Consider the following 6,951-nt stretch of genomic DNA (forward strand, 5'->3'; position numbering starts at 1 on the left):
GGCCTGCTCATTATCTCTTTTCTCATGCACTGCATCCTCCCGCCCATCATCTCTCAGCGCTGACAGATGTGCAGGATGATGGGCAGTGGGGGCGCGCATTCTAAACAGCCGTCATACGTGATAATCCCTGGCTCCTGCAGCCTGGAGTGATCATGTGTGGCTATATTCACTGCCCCCCGCATATCATCATCAGCGCGGGGGGCAGTGAGTAAATATATTCACCAGCCACTGGTCCCTGCAGCATCGCAATGTCCTCCTCTGTCTGCCTGCCCACTGATGTGTGTGGCGAGCGATGCACACAGCGATGACATAATTGCTGTGCACACGGCTCCACTCAGGTCAGCGGCACTGCTGGTGGCACAGACAGGAAGACAAGCAATGCTGCGTGGGGTGAGGAAAGGTGAGTATAAACATTTATTTTTTGTGCTTGATTGGAGCCAATTTCATCCTTCAACAGGAAAATGACTCAAAGCACACCTCCAAATGATGTATGAACTGGCCTGCTCCAACACTGACCAGCCGCCGCTGCTGCCACTACTGACCCGCTGCTGATGACTAGAGTTGAGCGCGGTTCGCGGTTCGAGGTTCTCCAGTTCTAGGCTCGAGTGATTTTGGGGCCTGTTCTAGATCGAACTAGAACTCGAGCTTTTTGCAAAAGCTCGATAGTTCTAGAAACGTTCGAGAACGGTTCTAGCAGCAAAAAAACAGCTAATTCCTAGCTTGGTTTCCGCTGTAATAGTGTAAGTCACTCTGTGAATCACACTATTATGACATTTCAGTGTATAGTGTGCGGGAACAGCGCCTTCAAATCACTGCTGTTTCTATAATGGCGATCGCCATTTTTTTTTTTTTCCTTGTCTTCCTTCCCTAAGCGCGCGCGTCTTGTGGGGCAGGCCAGCATGTCAGCCAATCCCAGACACACACACAGCTAAGTGGACGTTTAGCCAGAGAAGCAACGGCATGTGTGATAGGATGTCCATGTCACATGTCCCTGCATTATAAAAACGAGTATCTGCCTGTCCGGACGCCATTATCTCTTCTGCGTCTTTGGTGTCAGACATCACTGTCGCAGCTCCGTCCTTTGTCCTATCGCCGATACAGCTGTATGCGCTCCATAGACAGCGTTAGACAGCTTAGGGAGAGCACTTTCCATCAGTCCTTTTAAGGGCTCAAACCGGTAGAGTCAGAGCCATAGGTGACAGGTCCTAAAAACAGAGACAGCATCTGTTTAGCCGAGGTCAGGGATTTCGTCGCTGCATTTCACCATTAGGAGGGAATAGAAAGGCAGGCTTCCATTCCTCTACCCAGAGCCCCACAATCCTGGCACTGTACCCTCCTGTCCTCTGCACACTCCAACTCTTTTTAACTAAGCCATTATGCTAGCAAACAGTCAGTGTACCTAGTGGCATCCTAAACGTGGCTATTGTACTTTTGTCTAGTCACACTAGTGTAAAGATATTTGCATCACCTCTGCCTGCATTGCACACTCAAACTCTTTTTAACTAAGCCATTATACTAGCAAACAGTCAGTGTACCTAGTGGCATCCTAAACGTGGCTATTGTACTTTTGTCTATTCACACTATTGTAAAGATATTTGCAGCACCTCTGCCTGCATTGCACACTCAAACTCTTTTTAACTAAGCCATTATACTAGCAAACAGTCAGTGTACCTAGTGGCATCCTAAACATGGCTATTGTACTTTTGTGTAGTCACACTAGTGTAAAGATATTTGCAGCACCTCTGCCTGCATTGCACACTCAAACTCTTTTTAACTAAGTCATTATACTAGCAAACAGTCAGTGTACCTAGTGGCATCCTAAACGTGGCTATTGTACTTTTGTCTATTCACACTACTGTAAAGATATTTGCAGCACCTCTGCCTGCATTGCACACTCAAACACTTTTTAACTAAGCCATTATACTAGCAAACAGTCAGTGTACCTAGTGGCATCCCAAACGTGGCTATTGTACTTTTGTCTATTCACACTATTGTAAAGATATTTGCAGCACCTCTGCCTGCATTGCACACTCAAACTCTTTTTAACTAAGCCATTATACTAGCAAACAGTCAGTGTACCTAGTGGCATCCTAAACGTGGCTATTGTACTTTTGTCTATTCACACTAATGTAAAGATATTTGCAGCACCTCTGCCTGCATTGCACACTCAAACTCTTTTTAACTAAGCCATTATACTAGCAAACAGTCAGTGTACCTAGTGGCATCCTAAACGTGGCTATTGTACTTTTGTCTATTCACACTATTGTAAACATATTTGCAGCACCTCTGCCTGCATTGCACACTCAAACTCTTTTTAACTAAGCCATTATACTAGCAAACAGTCAGTGTACCTAGTGGCATCCTAAACGTGGTTATTGTACTTTTGTGTAGTCACACTAGTGTAAAGATATTTGCAGCACCTCTGCCTGCATTGCACACTCAAACTCTTTTTAACTAAGCCATTATACTAGCAATCAGTCAGTGTACCTAGTGGCATCCTAAACGTGGCTATTGTACTTTTGTCTATTCACACTATTGTAAAGATATTTGCAGCACCTCTGTCTGCATTGCACACTCAAACTCTTTTTAACTAAGCTATTATACTAGCAAACAGTCAGTGTACCTAGTGGCATCCTAAACGTGGCTATTGTACTTTTGTCTATTCACACTATTGTAAAGATATTTGCAGCACCTCTGCCTGCATTGCACACTCAAACTCTTTTTAACTAAGCCATTATACTAGCAAAGAGTCAGTGTACCTAGTGGCATCCCAAACGTGGCTATTGTACTTTTGTCTATTCACACTATTGTAAAGATATTTGCAGCACCTCTGCCTGCATTGCACACTCAAACTCTTTTTAACTAAGCCATTATACTAGCAAACAGTCAGTGTACCTAGTGGCATCCTAAACGTGGCTATTGTACTTTTGTCTATTCACACTAATGTAAAGATATTTGCAGCACCTCTGCCTGCATTGCACACTCAAACTCTTTTTAACTAAGCCATTATACTAGCAAACAGTCAGTGTACCTAGTGGCATCCTAAACGTGGCTATTGTACTTTTGTCTATTCACACTATTGTAAACATATTTGCAGCACCTCTGCCTGCATTGCACACTCAAACTCTTTTTAACTAAGCCATTATACTAGCAAACAGTCAGTGTACCTAGTGGCATCCTAAACGTGGTTATTGTACTTTTGTGTAGTCACACTAGTGTAAAGATATTTGCAGCACCTCTGCCTGCATTGCACACTCAAACTCTTTTTAACTAAGCCATTATACTAGCAATCAGTCAGTGTACCTAGTGGCATCCTAAACGTGGCTATTGTACTTTTGTCTATTCACACTATTGTAAAGATATTTGCAGCACCTCTGTCTGCATTGCACACTCAAACTCTTTTTAACTAAGCTATTATACTAGCAAACAGTCAGTGTACCTAGTGGCATCCTAAACGTGGCTATTGTACTTTTGTCTATTCACACTATTGTAAAGATATTTGCAGCACCTCTGCCTGCATTGCACACTCAAACTCTTTTTAACTAAGCCATTATACTAGCAAACAGTCAGTGTACCTAGTGGCATCCTAAACGTGGCTATTGTACTTTTGTCTATTCACACTATTGTAAAGATATTTGCAGCACCTCTGCCTGCATTGCACACTCAAACTCTTTTTAACTAAGCCATTATACTAGCAAAGAGTCAGTGTACCTAGTGGCATCCTAAACGTGGCTATTGTACTTTTGTCTATTCACACTATTGTAAAGATATTTGCAGCACCTCTGCCTGCATTGCACACTCAAACTCTTTTTAACTAAGCCATTATACTAGCAAACAGTCAGTGTACCTAGTGGCTTCCTAAACGTGGCTATTGTACTTTTGTCTATTTACACTATTGTAAAGATATTTGCAGCACCTCTGCCTGCATTGCACACTCAAACTCTTTTTAACTAAGCCATTATACTAGCAAACAGTCAGTGTACCTAGTGGCATCCTAAACGTGGCTATTGTACTTTTGTCTATTCACACTATTGTAAAGATATTTGCAGCACCTCTGCCTGCATTGCACACTCAAACTCTTTTTAACTAAGCCATTATACTAGCAAACAGTCAGTGTACCTAGTGGCATCCTAAACGTGGCTATTGTACTTTTGTCTATTCACACTATTGTAAAGATATTTGCAGCACCTCTGCCTGCATTGCACACTCAAACTCTTTTTAACTAAGCCATTATACTAGCAAAGAGTCAGTGTACCTAGTGGCATCCTAAACGTGGCTATTGTACTTTTGTCTATTCACACTATTGTAAAGATATTTGCAGCACCTCTGCCTGCATTGCACACTCAAACTCTTTTTAACTAAGCCATTATACTAGCAATCAGTCAGTGTACCTAGTGGCATCCTAAACGTGGCTATTGTACTTTTGTCTATTCACACTATTGTAAAGATATTTGCAGCACCTCTGTCTGCATTGCACACTCAAACTCTTTTTAACTAAGCTATTATACTAGCAAACAGTCAGTGTACCTAGTGGCATCCTAAACGTGGCTATTGTACTTTTGTCTATTCACACTATTGTAAAGATATTTGCAGCACCTCTGCCTGCATTGCACACTCAAACTCTTTTTAACTAAGCCATTATACTAGCAAACAGTCAGTGTACCTAGTGGCATCCTAAACGTGGCTATTGTACTTTTGTCTATTCACACTAATGTAAAGATATTTGCAGCACCTCTGCCTGCATTGCACACTCAAACTCTTTTTAACTAAGCCATTATACTAGCAAACAGTCAGTGTACCTAGTGGCATCCTAAACGTGGCTATTGTACTTTTGTCTATTCACACTATTGTAAACATATTTGCAGCACCTCTGCCTGCATTGCACACTCAAACTCTTTTTAACTAAGCCATTATACTAGCAAACAGTCAGTGTACCTAGTGGCATCCTAAACGTGGTTATTGTACTTTTGTGTAGTCACACTAGTGTAAAGATATTTGCAGCACCTCTGCCTGCATTGCACACTCAAACTCTTTTTAACTAAGCCATTATACTAGCAATCAGTCAGTGTACCTAGTGGCATCCTAAACGTGGCTATTGTACTTTTGTCTATTCACACTATTGTAAAGATATTTGCAGCACCTCTGTCTGCATTGCACACTCAAACTCTTTTTAACTAAGCTATTATACTAGCAAACAGTCAGTGTACCTAGTGGCATCCTAAACGTGGCTATTGTACTTTTGTCTATTCACACTATTGTAAAGATATTTGCAGCACCTCTGCCTGCATTGCACACTCAAACTCTTTTTAACTAAGCCATTATACTAGCAAACAGTCAGTGTACCTAGTGGCATCCTAAACGTGGCTATTGTACTTTTGTCTATTCACACTATTGTAAAGATATTTGCAGCACCTCTGCCTGCATTGCACACTCAAACTCTTTTTAACTAAGCCATTATACTAGCAAAGAGTCAGTGTACCTAGTGGCATCCTAAACGTGGCTATTGTACTTTTGTCTATTCACACTATTGTAAAGATATTTGCAGCACCTCTGCCTGCATTGCACACTCAAACTCTTTTTAACTAAGCCATTATACTAGCAAACAGTCAGTGTACCTAGTGGCTTCCTAAACGTGGCTATTGTACTTTTGTCTATTCACACTATTGTAAAGATATTTGCAGCACCTCTGCCTGCATTGCACACTCAAACTCTTTTTAACTAAGCCATTATACTAGCAAACAGTCAGTGTACCTAGTGGCATCCTAAACGTGGCTATTGTACTTTTGTCTATTCACACTATTGTAAAGATATTTGCAGCACCTCTGCCTGCATTGCACACTCAAACTCTTTTTAACTAAGCCATTATACTAGCAAACAGTCAGTGTACCTAGTGGCATCCTAAACGTGGCTATTGTACTTTTGTCTATTCACACTATTGTAAAGATATTTGCAGCACCTCTGCCTGCATTGCACACTCAAACTCTTTTTAACTAAGCCATTATACTAGCAAAGAGTCAGTGTACCTAGTGGCATCCTAAACGTGGCTATTGTACTTTTGTCTATTCACACTATTGTAAAGATATTTGCAGCACCTCTGCCTGCATTGCACACTCAAACTCTTTTTAACTAAGCCATTATACTAGCAAACAGTCAGTGTACCTAGTGGCATCCTAAACGTGGCTATTGTACTTTTGTGTAGTCACACTATTGTAAAGATATTTGCAGCACCTCTGCCTGCATTGCACACTCAAACTCTTTTTAACTAAGCCATTATACTAGCAAACAGTCAGAGTACCTAGTGGCATCCTAAACGTGGCTATTGTACTTTTGTCTATTCACACTATTGTAAAGATATTTGCAGCACCTCTGCCTGCATTGCACACTCAAACTCTTTTTAACTAAGCCATTATACTAGCAAACAGTCAGTGTACCTAGTGGCATCCTAAACGTGGCTATTGTACTTTTGTCTATTCATACTATTGTAAAGATATTTGCAGCACCTCTGCCTGCATTGCACACTCAAACTCTTTTTAACTAAGCCATTATACTAGCAAAGAGTCAGTGTACCTAGTGGCATCCTAAACGTGGCTATTGTACTTTTGTCTATTCACACTATTGTAAAGATATTTGCAGCACCTCTGCCTGCATTGCACACTCAAACTCTTTTTAACTAAGCCATTATACTAGCAAACAGTCAGTGTACCTAGTGGCATCCTAAACGTGGCTATTGTACTTTTGTGTAGTCACACTATTGTAAAGATATTTGCAGCACCTCTGCCTGCATTGCACACTCAAACTCTTTTTAACTAAGCCATTATACTAGCAAACAGTCAGAGTACCTAGTGGCATCCTAAACGTGGCTATTGTACTTTTGTCTATTCACACTATTGTAAAGATATTTGCAGCACCTCTGCCTGCATTGCACACTCAAACTCATTTTAACTAAGCCAT

The sequence above is a fragment of the Anomaloglossus baeobatrachus genome, chromosome 4, assembly GCF_048569485.1.
Source record: "Anomaloglossus baeobatrachus isolate aAnoBae1 chromosome 4, aAnoBae1.hap1, whole genome shotgun sequence".
NCBI classification, from domain to species: domain Eukaryota; kingdom Metazoa; phylum Chordata; class Amphibia; order Anura; family Aromobatidae; genus Anomaloglossus; species Anomaloglossus baeobatrachus.